Below are 18784 nucleotides of genomic sequence, written 5' to 3'. Positions count from 1 at the left end.
TCTCTGAGACACACATTCATTTAAGCTCATCAGTGCTGCACAAGAGTCAGAGCAGATAACTACCCTGTCTGGCCTCACCTCCTCCACCCACTCTGCAGTCAAGAGTATGGCCAGCAACACCCTTGTGTGAACCGATAAATTATCCGTTGCTCTTTTTGTCACTGCCACCTTAAACTAAGGAACGCTAAAAGCTGCACTTGTCCTCTCTGTTTAAGGGTCCTTAGATCCATCAGTGAATATATTCAAGAAAGCATAGTACTGTGTTCTTAAATGTTCACTTACAACTGAATATACTTCTTCCTCAATAGTTCTTACCCTTTCAAGCATCCCTAAAACTATACTAAATATATTACGTGACCAATTAATTGATTAAAACACACAGTTTTGCAGTGAAGGTATATAATAGCTTCAAGAGTGCTCTGGTGCGGCACCGGAGGACAACTGGTTTCCTTCCTCCTCTGGGCATATTGACTTCAATACAAAACCGAGGAGGCTTCCAGAGGACGTCCTCCAACCTATCAGACCTTTCAGAGCTCTTGCAGCATGAACTGATTCCACCCAATCAAAAGATCAGAGAAAGAATCTAGTACTGAAAGCATAAGCTACAGCTAGCTAGCACAGCAGTGCATAAAATGTGGTGAGTAGTTGACTCAAAGAGAGAGAATGACAATAGTTGAACTTTTTTTAAAAAAGTTCAGGAGAAGCAAGAAAGAGCTAGCTATATTTAGTTTTTTTTCCACTTTCACTTAGCGAATGCAACTAGCTAGTTTAACCTACTCAAACACCCGGCGCAAATAGAGGAATGCTATGTTAGCTAGTGTAAAGGCCATTGGTGGAAGAAGGTGAGGACCAAGATGCGCCGTGGTAAGTGTTCATCATTATTTTTAATAAACTGACCACTAAAGAAACAACTCCATCAGTCGCAAACCACACTAAACAGAAAATAACTACCCACACCACACAGGTGGGAAAAGGCTACCTAAGTATGGTTCTCAATCAGAGACAATGATAGACAGCAAACAACACAGAAATCAAAAACACAGAAAGTGAACATAGAATGCCCACCCTAGTCACACCCTGGCCTAACCAAAATAGAGAATAAAAACCTCTCTATGGCCAGGGCGTGACAGCTAGCTGCTTATGGCTATCCAACACTGGAACTCTTCCAAGTTAAGGTAAGCTTTTGGTTAAATTAATTTATTGCCACCTGTCTATTTATGGAAAAATTGCCCTGATTAACTCCTTAGTCATATCTCAGTTTACTCACTTTTTATGGTGCTTCCTACTCCTGAGGATTTGTTTTTCAAATCATATGAGCCAAAAATATTTTGCTTTATCTGGGACACTAAACCAGACAAAATAAAATGAGCCTATCTATATAAGGAATATGAATTGGGTGGGTTGAGATTATTAAATATAAAAGCACTAAACCTCTCTCTAAAAGCGAAACTCATTCAAAATTTTTACTTGAACCCTAAATGGTTCTCAAGTAGATTAATAAGAAAAGCTCATTCATTGTTTAAAAATGGCAATCTGCACAAAGGCAAAAAGGCCATGTCTCATTTTCGATTAAATGAAGATGAGTACAACTAATCGATTACAGCATTGCCCCAAAAAATAGAGGAGGCGGGTGGCAACGGGAGGAGGTAGGGAAATGGTCTATCTGCCCAATATAAAGGTTCAAAACTGGAGGAGGCAGGTGGCAGCGAAAGGAGGTAGGGAAATGGTCTGTCTGCCCAATATAAAGGTTAAAAAACTGGCGGAGGCAGGTGGCAGCGGGAGGAGGTAGGGAAATGGTCTGTCTGCCCAATATAAAGGTTCAAAACTGGAGGAGGCAGGTGGCAGCGGGAGGAGGTAGGGAAATGGTCTGTCCAATTTAAAGGTTCAAAACTGGCGGAGGAATAAAATCGCATAATTAGGAAAGTATACCAGTTTCATTTAAGGACCAGGATGTTGACAACTGTGCCATACAGATTGCAAAATAGTTGGGAAGAGATTTTTGATGTACCGATTCAATGATGAGTTGAGTTGATATATAAAACACAAGATTCAAGACTTAATGCTTGAAAAGCATTTCTTGCCACCAACAAATTGCCACCAACAAATGTTTAATATTTGGGGCATAAAATCATCGAAGCTCTGCAGATTTTGTTGTGAGGATACAGAATCAATAGACCATTTATTTTGGTATTGCCCTCAGGTAGCCTGTTTCTGGTCTCACGTTCAGGAATGGCTGAAAATGCATTGCATTGATCTAAAATTTACCCTAGTACTGTTAGGAGATCTGGAGAGACAATTACTAATATACTAATACTCTTAGTAAAAGTATTTATCTTCAACACGCAATCTGTAGATTCTATTCGATTAGATAGATTGAAATTGTACGTTAAACAACATAGCATAGTTGAAAGATATGTGTTGCGTAGAAACACGAAGTGGGTGGCCAGCAGAGATAGATGGGACGAGCTGAGGGTGACCAGCAGAGATAGATGGGGCGGGCTGAGGTAAGCTGTGGGTTGGTCTGTGGAATCGGAGACAAGTGGAGACAAAAACATAATAAAAGTACATTTGAATGACACTAAGTGGCAGTGTTTTTACAACTAATGCCAGTTTGCATGAGGCTGATGCTGTGTGGGTGTTTGTACACATGCATATACACACACTTATTCAAATGAACACCTACAAGAACACACACATACATGTAATAGTGCCAGACATGCACACAAACATATACAGTTGGCATTGCTGTTATGATTTCAGTTGTCCTTGATGTCCTTTGTTTAAAATGTATTATTATTTCACATTTTTTTGCATTGTTGTTTGCTGTTTTCTTCTGTCTTTTCCTTTTTTCTCTTTAGTTCATTCTCTTGGTTGTTGGTGCTTGGGGGGTTCTTGGGGGTGGGGAATGGAATTAATTGTATTTAAAAAAAAAAAAATCCCGGTGGGGGGACTGTGGGAGGGGTCTCAAATGGTTGAGGGACAGCTATTGGGGAACCGTGGGGGGATCTTGGAGGGTTCGGATTTCACAAGATTGTGATCATGAAAAAGGAAACTATGACATACAATATATTTTATATAACTATCATGCACATGCACCCTCACACATAAGGATGGCTCTGTTGCGGAAAGTCTGATACATGTATGATAGTGTCTTGATGCTGTGTTTGTCCTTCATGTCCTAATAATTTTATGTTACCCCTTCCTTATGGTTTTTGTAATAAATAAAAAAATGTATTGCCACCGGAGCCCGCTGGTATAAATAAAGGAGAAATAAAAAATCAGTAATATGGAAGGCACAGGCAAATAAAGAGGTGGTGGTAGCTGTTTTTTGTAGCGAAGTGTAGTGAAGGCCTAGTTGTCAATGGGAAGAAAATATTGAATGTGATGTGTTGCCTGTCAGGAATGGAGTGGGGGGCAGATAGAAGGGTGTTAAAAATGCTATATATAGAGCTGTCAATGTCATCACTGGATTATGGAAGTGTAGCGTCTCTACCAGCAGCTCAAACATCTTTAAAAAAAGTTAGATGTAATCCAGTCTCAGGCCCTAAGAATGTGTTGTGGAGCACTTAGGACATCCCCGGTGGCAGTGAGGCATGTAGAGTTGGGAAAGATGCCGTTGAAGTTAAGATGACAACAGCTAACCATGACATACATATTGGGTAAATCGACAAGGACATAAGGTTACACATCCTACAAAAAATGTACCCCTAAAGCAGTCTGTGACCTTATTTTTTTTAATTTTTTTTTTTAGGAGCATTAATATCACATGCACAAGTACAGTGAAATGCCTTTCTTGCAAACTACAAAACCAACAATGCAATAATCAATAACAATGTATTACTATATAAAAACATGAGGCACGACACTTCCAGGTCCTCCCTGTAGGCTGACTCATCGTCACCGGTCATCAGGCCTACCACCGTCCTGTCCTCAGCAGACTTGATGATGGTGTTGGAGTCGTACGTGGCCACGCAGTCGTGGGTAAACAGGGAGAATAGGATGAGACTAAGCACACACCCCTGTGGGTCAGCGTGGCGGAGGTGATGCTGTCTATCCTCACCACCAGGGGTCGGCCCTTCAGGAAGTCCAGGATCCAGTTGCAGAGGGAGGTGTTCAGCCCCAGAGTCCTAAGCGTGGTGATGTTTAAGAAACATTTTTCAACCGAATTGGCAGAATGAATACACCCCTGATCACACTCAAACACAGTTCACTTCCATAGCAGCCATATACAAACATGATCATTTTGCTCATTGTAGAATTCCTTCTTGCATCTACGTGCTCTCCTCCTCTCCGCCTTTCCCTTTAGTGCACAACACATCAGCTGTATGTGACCAGGCAAAAAAAACATTCCAAGCCAAACCTTCACATCATAATCTCTAACTACTACACACAGCCTACCTACATCGTCGTAGCTAGACGAAGTAACACGTTAGTAAACCCGCTACAATCATGGCAGCTAAGCCAACTGCTTAGGAATCCTTGTGAATGCTTGTGAATAAGTATTAGCAAGGTTGCCACTTGTTGTTTGCCTACTGAAATTGAACTTCAGTTCATGAAAATAAATAGCTAGCCAGCAGATGATAAATCGCAGATGGCGTAGCAGTCAGGCGTCTTTGTCTTCGTCTTGTCGTGTCCCGTGTATATTTATTTTTTCTTCGCATATATTTTTGTATATTTTTCTTAACCTCAACTTCAACATACTCTCTTACAACCCGCCTCACCCAATGTGAAAGTAAAGAAAATAGCAGATCCATACCACGCCGATACCGATACCGATTATTGGAGGACGATTATTTGAAACGCTATTAGCGCGCACCCTGCTAACTAGCTAGCCATTTCTCATCGGTTACACCAGCCTAATCTCATGAGTTGATGGGCTTGAAGTCATAAACAGCTAAATGCCTGAAGCACAGCAAAGAGCTGCTGGTAAAATGCCCGAAAGTGCTGTTTGAATGAATGCTTACGAGCGTGCTGGTGCCTACCATCGCTCAGTCAGACTGCTCTAGCAAATCATAGACTTAATTATAACATAATAACACACAGAAATACGAGCCTTAGGTCATTAATATGGTCGAATCCGGAAACTATCATCTTGAAAACAAGACGTTTATTCTTTCAGTGAAATACGGAACCGTTCCGGGTGGCATCCATAAATCTAAATATTCCTGTTACATTGCACAACCTTCAATGTTATGTCATAATTTCATAAAATTCTGGCAAATTAGGCGGCCCAAACTGTTGCATATACCCTGACTCTGCGGCAATGAACGCAAGAGAAGTGACACAATTTCACCTGGTTAATATTGCCTGCTAACCTGGATTTATTTTAACTAAATATGCAGGTTTAAAAATATATACTTCTGTGTATTGATTTTAAGAAAGGCATTGATGTTTATGGTTAGATACACATTGGAGCAAGGACAGTTCTTTTTCGCGAATACGCACCGCAGAGATTATATGCAACGCAGGACACGCTAGATAAACTAGTAATATCATCAACCATGTGTCGTTAACTAGTGATTATGATTGATTGATTGTTTTTTATAAGATAGGTTTAATGCTAGCTATCTCTAGCTTACCTTGGCTTACTGCATTCGCGTAACAGGCAGGCTCCTCGTGGAGTGCAATGAGAGGCAGGTGGTTAGAGCCTTGAACTAGTTAACTGTAAGGTTGCAAGATTGGATCCCAGAGCTGACAAGTTAAAGAGCTAACAAGGTAAAAATCTGTCGTTCTGCCCCCGTTCCACCGTTCCTAGGCTGTCATTGAAAATAAGAACGTGTTCTTAACTGACTTGCCTAGTTAAATAAAGATTAAATAAAGGTGTAAAAATATATATATATATATATATATATATATATATATATATATATATATATATATATATATATATATATATATATATCGATTTCCGATTGTTATGAAAACTTGAAATAGGCCCTAATTAATCGGCCATTCCGATTAATTGGTCGATCTCTAGCTTCTACTGGTCATTGTTTTCAGGCTGGTTGTATTGATGCTAGCTATATCTGTTTATATCCCTCTAGTGGTGTGGGGGCTGTGATCTGGCAAAGTGGTTGGGGTTACATCCTGCCTGTTTGGCCCTGTCTGGGGGTATTGTCGGACAGGGCCACAGTGTCTCTCGACCCCCGTCTCAGCCTCCAGTATATATGCTGCAATAGTCTATGTGCCGTGGGGGCTGTCCTATCTGGTGAAATTCACCTGTCTTATCTGGTGTCCTGTGTGAACTTAAGTATGCCCCCTCTAATTCTACCATCATTCTCTCTCTCTTGGCCTCCACAATCACCTGACTTCAACCCAATTGAGATGGTTTGGGATAAGTTGGACTGCAGAGTGAAGAAAAAGGAGCCAACAGGTGCTCAGCATATGTGGGAACTTCTTCAAGACTGTTGGAAAAGCATTCCAGGTGAAGCTGGTTGAGAGAATGCCAAGAGTGTGCAAAGCTGTCATCAAGGCAAAGGGTGGCTACTTTGAAGAATCTCAAATACAAACTATATTTTCATTTGTTTAACACTTTTTGGGTGATTACATATGTGTTATTTCATAGTTTTGATGTGTTCACTTATTCTACATTGTAGAAAATAGTAAAAATAAAGAAAAACCCTTGAATGAGTAGGTGTGTCCAAACTTTTGACTGGTACTGTGTATCTTAATTGACCGTGTTTTCATGAATTTGATGATATAATCTTGAAAGCCATTCAAAAGACCATGGACATGAACATGGAAGTATGACGTAGGAAATCATCATCTGCACAGGGTATTCATATTCAAAACCCGAGACAACATCCGGGTAATTTGCCAGCTAGGAAAGATAGAAGAGAACGCATAGAAACAAACGCTCTTTGTGGTTAACAGAAGCTATCGGTACGAACGGAGTGGTTTCTGAAGCCAATGTGGCATGTTGAATTAATTTTCTTAATAGATTTGGCTTTAGCGTTTGAACTGTTTTGGCTATATGCTTTTATGACCCCATTCCAAAAGTTAAGACTCCGGAGCATGTACGTGCCTTCTGTACATGGTAGCATTAACCATTATTAGCTAGCAAAGTTCGTAAAAATACCTAGCAAAACTAACGTTAGCTAGCTAAAATATGGTGATCTCCCTCAATTTTAGCTAGATGGCTAACGTTATACGTAGGGTTTTCCAACCAATTTTTTTTTTCTCCCTCTAGCCACTATAATTCACTTTTGACTAAATCTTCATCAGCGCCAATTGACAATGCAAAATAATGTTATAAAATGTACAACCCATTACGACTGTAACATATTAATTTTGACGGTTTTTGTCAAATATTGGTCATAGCCTACGCAACTATTTACTTTTTGAAAATGTGTTTCCGCCCGGTCTCGAACCGGGGACCTTTCGCGTGTTAGGCGAACGTGATAACCACTACACTACGGAAACTGAAGGCAAAATACTGCCTTTGGGTGTCATGTTGCCTGAAATTCTGTTAGTGGGGCGATGTTCTGTCTACATTCGAATGTTCGCCTTTGATATCTCGGTGGCTCTTTGAGTGCAGGTGTCAATTTAGGTCTCTTCTAGAGACCCAGGATGTAGTTAAGGAGAGATTGTGGGATGGGATGAAAAGAGAGAAAGCAAATGTACCTATGGTAGGTGAAAATAAAGAGAAAAATGAAATAAATACAATACATCCGAGTTTTACAACAAGTTAACAAAAATATCTACATACAAGGGACAGATTGGTGCACCCAGGCATCAGTAATTGTCCAACTCAAGGTGTAGAATAAAAATGCAACCCCCTCCCACACTACACTACGGAAACTGAAGGCAAAATACTGCCTTTGGGTGTCATGTTGCCTGAAATTCTGTTAGTGGGGCGATGTTCTGTCTACATTCGAATGTTCGCCTTTGATATCTCGGTGGCTCTCTGAGTGCAGGTGTCAATTTAGGTCTCTTCTAGAGACCCAGGATGTAGTTAAGGAGAGATTGTGGGATGGGATGAAAAGAGAGAAAGCAAATGTACCTATGGTAGGTGAAAATAAAGAGAAAAATGAAATAAATACAATACATCTGAGTTTTACAACAAGTTAACAAAAATATCTACATACAAGGGACAGATTGGTGCACCCAGGCATCAGTAATTGTCCAACTCAAGGTGTAGAATAAAAATGCAACCCCCTCCCAACGTAAAAAAAACTTTCACATGGCCCTCCCCTTGTACTGTAAAATAAATGGAACACCCTCATAGAATTAACTCAGAATCATGTTTATTGCTGCCATTTGACTGGAACGAACTACAAAAATCTCTGAAACTTGAAACACTTATCTCCCTCACTAGCTTTAAGCACCAGCTGTCAGAGCAGATTACTGCACCTGTACATAGCCCATCTATAATTTAGCCCAAACAACTACCTCTTCTCCTACTGTATTTATTTATTTTGCCCCTTTGCACCCCATTATTTTTATTTCTACTTTGCACATTCTTCCACTGCAAATCTACCATTCCAGTGTTTTACTTGCTATATTGTATTTACTTCGCCACCATGGCCTTTTTTTTGCCTTTACCTCCCTCATATGGTACCCTTCCTGCAGGCTCATCCTGACATGACCCTCCAACATGACAATGCCACCAGCCATACTGTGCGTGATTTCCTGCAAGACAGGAATGTCAGTGTTCTGCCATGGCCAGCGAAGAGCCCGGATCTCAATCCCATTTAGCACGTCTGGGACCTGTTTGATCGGAGGGTGAGGGCTAGGGCCATTCCTCCCAGAAATGTCTGGGAACTTGCAGATGCCTTGGTGAAAGAGTGGGGTAACATCTCACAGCAAGAACTGGTAAATCTGGTGCAGTCCATGAGGAGGAGATGCACTGCAGTACTTAATGCAGCAGGCGGCCACACAAGATATGGACTTACTTTTGATTTTGACCCCCCCCCCCCCCCCCCCTTTGTTCAGGGACACATTATTCCATTTGTTTGTCACACTGAATAAAAATATAAACGCAACATGTAAAGTGTAAGTCCCATGTATCATGAGCTGATATAAAGGATCCTCACAATTCTCACAAAAAGCTTATTTCTCTCAAATGTTGTGCAAAAAAAATGTGTTTACATCCCTGTTAGTGAGCATTTCTCCTTTACCAAGATAATCCATCCACCTGACAGGTGTGGCACAACAAGAAGCTGATTAAACAACATGATCATTACAGAACATCTTGTGCTGGGGACAATAAAAGGCTACTAAAATGTGACGTTTGTCGCACAACAAAATGCCACAGATGTCTCAAGTTTTGAGCGAGCATACAATTGGCATTCTGACTGTAGGAATGTCCACCAGAGATGTTGCCAGATAATTTAATGTTAATTTCTCTATCATAACCTGCCTCCAACAATGTTTTAGAGAATTTGGCAGTAGATCTGTGTGTTTTGGACATTGAAACTTAACAATAGCAATTGCTAGTCTTCTCCATTTGTTCAGCTCCAATGCCATGTTGATCATGTTCGATCCGCTGTCGGTTGTCCTACATACTTGACACGACTCTTTCAAGCCCCAGGATGAAAGTGCCACCCTCAGCCCAGCTGCAATTATTTATCCGGTGTGATCATCTGAGAAATAAGAGGTCTGAAAGCCTTTGCTTTGCAGATACCAGTTGTTGTCAATGTAATGAATCGTGAGGCTAATGTATGGCCCTGTGGTCCGACTTGACGGCAGTGGTAGAGAAGAATGCAGCGTTACGGATTTCATTGACAACTCTGTCCCGACATTCTGTGTAGAGTTCTGGCTGACATATTTTGCGGAATTTACGGCTCGGGATCTCGTATCTTGAGTCTAGAGTTCGAATCAACTTTCTGAAACCATATTTCTCCACGGTTTGAATTGGTTCCATGTCTTTTGCAATGTTATATGTAATTGCACTCGTTATCTCATTCCATGTCCTGCTCTTCTTGTTATATGGAGTACCACTAACGAATGATGCCTTGAGTGATAGCTGAGTGCTGGTCTGGCTTGAAGATGTCTTGGGACGTGCTCCACTGCTCCGGGGGTTTGTTGCACACATTCTGGTAGATTCTTCATATTCACATGCAGGGTTTCCACCTTAGGCTAGCACAATGTGTCGACACAACCTACACAGTACTGTTTGTTGGTCGAGGTCGGATATCTTAAAGCCCAACCAGTCCCAAAGGACAGAGGAAGCACCTTTTTTTCGAACCAGGCCTTCGTCGTCCTGCAAATCAACCTCAATAGCGTTATTTCCTTGTCTTCAGTAATCCTCAGCGCAGAAGAGTAAGCAAGCATTATGTTTTTAGTAAAATAAACTATTTGAACTAGCCCACTAGGCTGTATCATTCGACAGATTTTTTTACGAAGCAAAAGCGCCTTATACGCTTCATACCTTTATTAATTTACCATGATATGCATGATATGGCACCACATCATACCGGTATTCACGTTCGTACCGGTATTCCGCCCACCCCTACTTCTTCAATAGAAATAGGTCCTGCCTCTCGCTAAATAGTATAAAGCAGATTATTCAATTGGCGTTACTATCGGTCCAATATCATCTCTGTAAACACTTCATTATTGCCGTAAGATGCAGTTTATCATTGCGCACTGCGCTTTATTATGAGTGACAATTTTTCTACTTCACTGTAACTCTCTACCAGAAAGTTGATTGGCCCACTTTGATGTCACGTAGGTTGATACATTGCTATGTTTTCGTTGATAAAGCCCTTATACAAAAAGTCCCACTGTACCTAACATGATTACTACACTTTAGACATACGAGTTACCACACAGTCTCGGGGATGGCTAGCTCTGGAAATTATTTTGGTGTCTACGGAGTTAGGTAAGTCAGGTTTTAGTTTCTTTGCAACTTATTTGTGGAACAATCTTGAAATAGTTCCTACATTTGATGTTTTGGTGCCTCGAAGCCACTTCAGAAGCTGATTGATGAACTTTTTACTGATGAATGTGTTTGTTTTTTATGACCGTGTTTTTATTTCTGTTTGCAGTTAGTATTTATTTTTTGATGTGTGCATTTTCTGTAATTGTTTTTAAACCCAAGGGCCAAATGGGCCAATACTTCCAGGAACGCCTATTTGAAAAGCAGTTTCTAGGCATCTTCATACTAAACAATCTTCGGTAGAACTTTCAGTCAAGCACCAGACCTCAAGAGAAACTTCATAACAATATTGTGACACAACGTGCAACACATGAACACTGGCCTGGAAATACAATGACATTGCTAAAGTATGCAAAAAGATTAGTAGGAAACAACTTTGCCATCATTACGATGTTGTCAACTTTACTGTGGACAGATGGCAATGTTAACATTCCCTAGCAAAGTTTGGAAAAAAAAAAAACCTAGCAAAAAGATCAGGTGCTCTCCCCTCACTCTTAGCTAGCTGGCTAACGTTATAATGCATCTTCAAGTCAATCTGACGACATCACAATGAAGACAAAATGTTTTCCTCGCAATTGTTTGCCTCCTTTAGAAATGTAATTGTATTTCCAAGCTACTATAAAATCTTTATCAACGCCAGTTGACAATGCATTGAGTATAGTGTTCAGTCGGGAGTCAGTGACCTAAAGAATGTGCAACACATGAATACTGTATTTATTTGTTTATTTTTAGACAAAAGCTTTGGCCAAACACTTCGTTTTTTTAGTTTAAAAAAAAGTGTTTCCGCCCGGTCTCGAACCGGGGACCTTTCGCGTGTTAGGCGAACGTGATAACCACTACACTACGGAAACTGAGCATGAAGAACAGAAGTACTCAAAATACACCTACTGCACATTAAGTTAACGTATGGACTACAGTAGCTTCTATAAAGCAGGGTCTCATTTCCATATAACTGTAGGTTGTTTTAAGAAATGCTGAAGACCGTTTTATATATATATATATATAAAATATATACATTTTATATTTTATTTGTTTACCTTTTTTAAAAACAGGGATTCACTGTTAAGACCAGGGTCTTTTTCGCAATGGAGCCCTGCACATACAATTCATACACAAAATCAAATACAAACAAAAATAAAGCACAACAATCAAGAAAAACAGAAACATTCCTCAGCACAGTTCCCCAATCAATATTTTAAACGTTCCCGAGCGACATCAGAGCGTCCACTTGCAGTGTCTTGTGCAGTTTGTTCCAGCAATGAGGTGCATTAAAACTAAACGCGGATTTAACTAATTCAGCGGAGACCCAACCCTGTAAGTGGTTTTGGTACCTCATGTTTTTTTTATACTTTAACAACAAAGTTAAGTAAATTGTAAGCTTGTGTAGTATATAATGCATGTATACGGTTCTTCTCATGATGTTTAAAGATCATATTCTACATTATGTCTTGCCAATTACTGAAGCGCTAAACGAACACAAATGTCCATCCACGTAATGGTGACGTTTCAGGTATATCGATTACAAAATAACATTGAAAAAGCCTTAAACTAAAAAGCTTCCCTCCCCGTCGGGGAATTGAACCCCGGTCTCCCGCGTGACAGGCGGGGATACTGACCACTATACTAACGAGGAATACACATACAACTCACAATGGTTTTTATAATATTGATCACCTATTTATCATTTTTGCTTTTTATTTTTTCATTACCTTTATTTAACCAGGTAGGCTAGTTGAGAACAAGTTCTCATTTGCAACTGTGACCTGGACAAGATTAAGCATAGCAGTGTGAACAGACAACACAGAGTTACACATGGAGTAAACGATTAACAAGTCAATAACACAGTAGAAAAAAAAGAGATTCTATATACATTGTGTGCAAAAGGCATGAGGAGGTAGGCGAATAATTACATTTTTGCAGATTAACACTGGAGTGATAAATTATCAGATGGTCATGTACAGGTAGATATATTGGTGTGCAAAAGAGCAGAAAAGTAAATAAATATAAACAGTATGGGGAAGAGGTAGGTAAAATTGGGTGGGCTATTTACCGATAGACTATGTACAGCTGCAGCGATCGGTTAGCTGCTCAGATAGCAGATGTTTGAAGTTGGTGAGGGAGATAAAAGTCTCCAACTTCAGCGATTGTTGCAATTCGTTCCAGTCACAGGCAGCAGAGAACTGTAACGAAAGGCAGCCAAATGAGGTGTTGGCTTTAGGGATGATCAGTGAGATACACCTGCTGGAGCGCTTGCTAAGGGTGGGTGTTGCCATCGTGACCAGTGAACTGATACAATGATTAAGAAGCTAAACAAGACAAACAAAACGATCATAGATAACACACAAAAATACAGCAGCAGAATACATTCACACACAGGTTATTCCCCTAACAGCACAAACAGTTGCATTACCTGAAACAGTTACAAGAAATACAAAAATAAACATCCTCCAATAAATGTTTAAAATGGGCAAGGGGGACAAGTCTCAAGTTTAAGTTTAGTCTGCAGGCTATTCCATAAGCAAGGAGAGTAACAGGAAAAGGCAGCCATATCCAACTCTGTGGAAATAGCATGGGCCTCAAGTACAATCAATGCTTGAGACCTGGTTTTAGGAATTCTAATTCTAATATTGATGAGTGAGGATAAATAAGAAGGTAGTTTATTCAGAAGTGCTTTAACTAAACTTGACTAAACATACAAGATGAACTGGCACAGAGAGACAGGAAACACAGGGATAAATACACTGGGGGAAATAAGCGACACCTGGAGGGGGCGGAGACAATCACAGGAACAGGTGAAACAGATCAGGGCGTGTCTGGGAGTCCCATAGGGCTGCGCACAATGGCCCAGCGTCGTCCGGGTTTTGGCGGGTATAGGTCGTCATTGTAAATAAGAATTTGTTCTTAATAACTGACTTGCCTATTTAAATAAAGGTGAAATAAAATAATAATAAATAAAAAAACTGTATGTGTGAACATGTATACGCAGGGCCCAGCTGTAAAAGAGATCTTGGTCTCAGTCTGTGTTCCTTGTTGAAATAACGGCAAAATAAATAATAATATTTTGTCTCCAATGTTTATTGAAAACAAAAATAAATGTGCATAATGAGCACTTGTTGTCTCTCAAATATATTGTTACAGTTGTTGGTTAGCTAGCTAGTGAATTTGAGACATTAACATTGACGTGACATCAGTTAAAACAACTCAAAACAAGACATGGTATCAAGAACAAGATAAAACTAGCTGACACGAGCCAGTTACGATTCCTTACATGGCAGCTTCTTGTTCCTAGTCATCTGGCCATCCAGAATCACAACAACATACTGACTTCTGCCCCAATGAAGCATGCGCATTGTTTTTGTGACGCTAATCCATCTATTTTGTTATTATCCTCTCTTCCCTCTACCACTTCTTGTAGTATGTTTACCTGCTCCGATCCCTGTGGTTGACTCATTTGTATTTATTATGGATCCCCATTAGCTGCTGCTGGCAAAATTAAGGCAGTTATAACATTTTAAAAACATTACAATACATTCATAACAGATTAAACAACACACTAAGTGTGTGCCCTCAGGCCCCTACAACACTACCACATATCAACAACACAAAATCCATGTGTACGTGTGTATGGTGTGTATGTTATCATGTGTATGTATGCATGTGTCTGTGCCTATGTTTGTGTTGCTTCACAGTCCCCGCTGTTCTATAAGGTGTATTTTATCAGTCCCCCCCCCCCCCCCACACACACACACACAGTCTGAGCTGTGTGCTAGTCGTTTAAACAGACAGCTCAGTGCTTACAATATCTCTCACAAATACAAGTAGTGATGAAGTCAATCTCTCCTCCACTTTGAACCAGGAGAGATTGACATGCATATTATTAATGTTTGCTCTCTGTGTATATCCAAGGGCCAGCTGTGATGCCCTGTTCTGAGCCAATTGCACTTTTCCCTCTTTATGGCACATGACTGAGCAGTAGGCCAGGTGCGACAAAACTAGAGCCTGTAGTACCTGCCTTGTCGATAGTGCTGTTAAAAAGGTAAAGAAGCCCTTTATTATGGACAGACTTGGTCAGTCAGGAAGTCCTGCTGCCTTTTCATACATATATTTGTTTTAGGTAGGAACATCATTATTTAAAGATGCACTATGCAGAAATTGCTCTGCCATTTCCTGGTTGCTAACATTCAAATAGTTCCCCTAATTTCAGTTTATGTGACAAAAAGAGCAAGTGTAGTTGCACTGTTTAATCTCTCTGCTAAAATGTTCATATTGTGCCACTCACAGTGGTGAGTTCTGTAGCTAGCACCCGTAATAAACCTAAGTGCACAAGGATACGTAGCATCCAGCGATTTAAGTGTTGATGCCGTAGCATGCATGTAAATAATATCCCCATAATCTATAACTGACATAAAAGTAGCTTGCACAATTTGTCTTCTATTTGAAGAGGACAAACATGTCCTGTTTCTATAGAGGAAGCCAAGCTTGATTTTTAGCCATTTACAAAGTTCGTCGATATGCATTTTAAAAGACAGTTTATCATCCAACCATATCCCTAAGTAGTTATATGCAGAGACCTGATTAATTTGAGAACCATCTAAGCTCGTAAATGCAAGTGTTTGAACCTATTAAAAATCATAAAATGTGTTTTCTTTGCATAGTTTACATGTCAACAATCTTAGCCAACCTTGTCTGTTTTGCCCCATAGTTGCGCACGTGTCGGTTTTGTTGCTCACCAACCAACTCTTCTATAACAAAATAACAAAGCAAAACATATTAATGCATTGGCCGGGAATCGAACCCGGGCCTCCCGCGTGGCAGGCGAGAATTCTACCACTGAACCACCAATGCTTATCTCTGTATAGAAATCCAGTTGTATAAATAGTTCTATACAACAGTCATTTATGCATGGCAGCAGTTATTTTTGGTAAGAATACATGAAATACGGTACTCATAATTTCCGTCTCAATTGGACAACTGGAGAAAGATTAGAAATCAATAAAAACATCAATAGTATGACCACCAGGTGGCGCTCTAGCTCGGAGAAATAGCCTAAACCTGTGAGGCCAAAATAACTTCTCCACAAAACTGTTGCCACCACATCCATGACGTGCAGATTGCGCTACAGAGATGCAGCTTTCCAATCATGCAATTTCGAAAAAAATGTGTCTCCATAAAATGCTCAATCAAAACAACAGATAGATACTGGGCTAATCGCAAGTGTATCCAATGGTTTAAATAAAACAACCTAATTATCGTTTTTGCATGTGATGGGTTGTAATTATACACGGAGGTACAGAGCCTTCAGAAAGTATTCACACCCAATTGACTACATTCTGTTGTGTTACAGACATGGGGTGAAAGTAAGCTCATATGGTCCAATATGGTGTCCCCAAAATAAATAGTGGGGGTATGCCGTACTGGTAAAACATGAGTTTATCACAATAATTAAAACTAAAATGTCAAGAAAGCTGTTGGCTATTACACCAATTGTTATCATCACAGCATGTCAGGCATGAAAAATGAACGAATGGACTTGAAAACTGGTGGAACCTATGCTCAACAATGCGATGTGGTTAAGACGAACACACTGACATTCTGCCAAGGCTGAGATGAGTGGCCAACAGAGATAAACAGACAACAGTGGACGCATAAATACTGGCCTAATGACAATCGCAAAATGTGATTACACCTTTTGCTGTTTTGTGTAACAGATGTCTCTTTTAGAGGTCTGAATCTGCATTTTTGGACACCGATTACATTGCATTCCACGAGGAAACTGCATGGCAGGCTGACCACCTGTTACACGAGTGCAGCAAGGAGCCAAGGTAAGTTGCTAGCTAGCATGAAATGTATCTTATAAAAAACAATCAATCTTCACATAATCACTAGTTAACTATACATGGTTGATGACATTACTAGGTTAACTAGCTTGTCCTGCTTTGCATAAATCAATGCAGTGCCTGTTAATTTATCATCGAATCACAGCCTACTTCGCCAAACGGGGGATGATTTAACAAAAGCACATTGTGAAAAAAGCACAATCGTTGCACGAATGTACCTAACCATAAATATCAATGCCTTTCTTAAAATCAATACACAGAAGTATATATTTTAAACCTGCATATTTAGCAGGCAATATTAACTTGGGAAATTGTGTCACTTCTCTTGCGTTCATTGCACGCAGAGTCAGGGTAAATGCAACAGTTTGGGCCACCTGGCTTGTTGCGAACTTATTTGTCCGAATTATTATTTGTCCATAATAATGACATAACATTGAAGGTTGTGCAATGTAACAACAATATTTAGACTTAGGGTTGCCGCCCATTCAATAAAATACAGAACGTTTCCGTTTTTGACTGAAATAATAAACGTTTTGTTTTCGAAATGATAGCTTCCGGATTTGACCATATTAATGACCAACGGCTCGTATCTCTGTGTTTATTATATTATAATTAAGTCTATGATTTGAAAGAGCGGTCTGACTGAGCGGTGGTAGGCGGCAGCAGGCTCGTAAGCATTCATTCAAACTTTACTGCATTTGCCCCACAGCGCTGTTTATGATTTCAAGCCTATCAACTCCTGAGATTAGGCTGGCAATACTAAAGTGCCTATTAGAACATCCAATAGTCAAAGGTTTATGAAATGCAAATGGTATAGAGAGAAATAGTCGATGCATCATAATTCCTATAATAACTACAACCTATAACTTCTTAACTGGGAATATTGAAGAACTGGGAATATTGAACCACCAGCTTTCATATGTTCTCATGTTCTGAGCAAGGAACTTAAACGTTAGCTTTTTTACATGGCACATATTGCACTTTTACTTTCTTCTCCAACACTGTGTTTTTGGACTAGTCAGTCTCCAGACATGAACCCAATAGAAAATCTTTGGAGGGAGCTGAAAGTCCATATTGCCCAGCGACAGCCCTGAAACCTGAAAGATCTGGAGAAGGTCTGTATGGAGGAGTGGGCCAAAATCCCTGCTGCAAACCTGATCAAGAACTACAGGAAACGTATGATCTCTGTAATTGCGAACAAAGGTTTCAAATATTAGGTTCTGCTTTTCTGATGTATCAAATACATGCAATAAAATGCAAATTAATTACTTAAAAATCATACAATGTGATTTTCTGGATTTTTGTTTTAGATTCCGCCTCTCACAGTTGAAGTGTACCCATGATAAAAAAAATTACAGACCTCTACATGCTTTGTAAGTTGGAAAACCTGCAAAATCGGCAGTGTATCAAATACTTGTTCTCCCCACTGTATATACACACACATTATTTTTTTTAAAACCTTTTTTAAAAACAAGGAGTCACCATTAAGACCAGGATATTTTTCGCAAGGGAGCCCTGCATGTACAATTCATACACAAAATCAAATTCAAACAAAAATAAAGCACAACAATCAAGAAATACAGAAACATTCCTCAGCAAATAGTTCCCCAATCAATATTTTAAAATTGCCCGAGCGGCATCAAAGCATCCACTTGCAGTTTATTTTGCAGTTGGTTCCAGAAATGAGGTGCATTAAAACTAAAAGCGGATTTACCTAATTCAGCGGAGACCCAACCCTGTGAGTGGTTTTGGTATCTCATGTTTTCTCATGTTAAGTAAGTTGTAAACTTGTGTAATATATAATGCATGTGTACTGTTCTCCTTAAAGCCAATCATGATGTGTAATGATCATATTCTACATTTTATCTTGCCCATGACAACCAATTACTGATGCGCATAACGAACACAAATGTCCATCCAACTAATGGTTCAAACAAAATTGTATCACTCCCCGTCGGGGAATTGAACCCCGGTCTCCCGCGTGACAGGCGGGGATACTGACCACTATAACAACAAAATGTTGATTAAGTCAAGGGGTTTGAAAACTTTCTGAAGGCACTGTAGC

At 39.9% G+C, this 18784-nt stretch overlaps 3 non-coding genes across 3 annotated transcripts; all 3 read right to left on the bottom strand.

Moving 5' to 3' along the window:
• Window positions 1–7349: 7349 nt before the first annotated feature.
• trnav-aac lies at window positions 7350–7422 on the bottom strand. The gene has a single exon. It is a non-coding gene; the product is annotated as a tRNA-Val (tRNA).
• Window positions 7423–11660: 4238 nt separating this feature from the next.
• Window positions 11661–11733, bottom strand: trnav-aac. Its single transcript has one exon. It is a non-coding gene; the product is annotated as a tRNA-Val (tRNA).
• Window positions 11734–15656: 3923 nt separating this feature from the next.
• trnag-gcc lies at window positions 15657–15727 on the bottom strand. Its single transcript has one exon. It is a non-coding gene; the product is annotated as a tRNA-Gly (tRNA).
• Between the last annotated feature and the right edge of the window lie 3057 nt (window positions 15728–18784).

The sequence above is a fragment of the Oncorhynchus mykiss genome, chromosome 5 (assembly GCF_013265735.2).
Source record: "Oncorhynchus mykiss isolate Arlee chromosome 5, USDA_OmykA_1.1, whole genome shotgun sequence".
Taxonomy (NCBI): domain Eukaryota; kingdom Metazoa; phylum Chordata; class Actinopteri; order Salmoniformes; family Salmonidae; genus Oncorhynchus; species Oncorhynchus mykiss.
The sequence above is the reverse complement of the archived record's forward strand: the minus strand, read 5'-3'. Positions and strand labels throughout refer to the sequence as shown.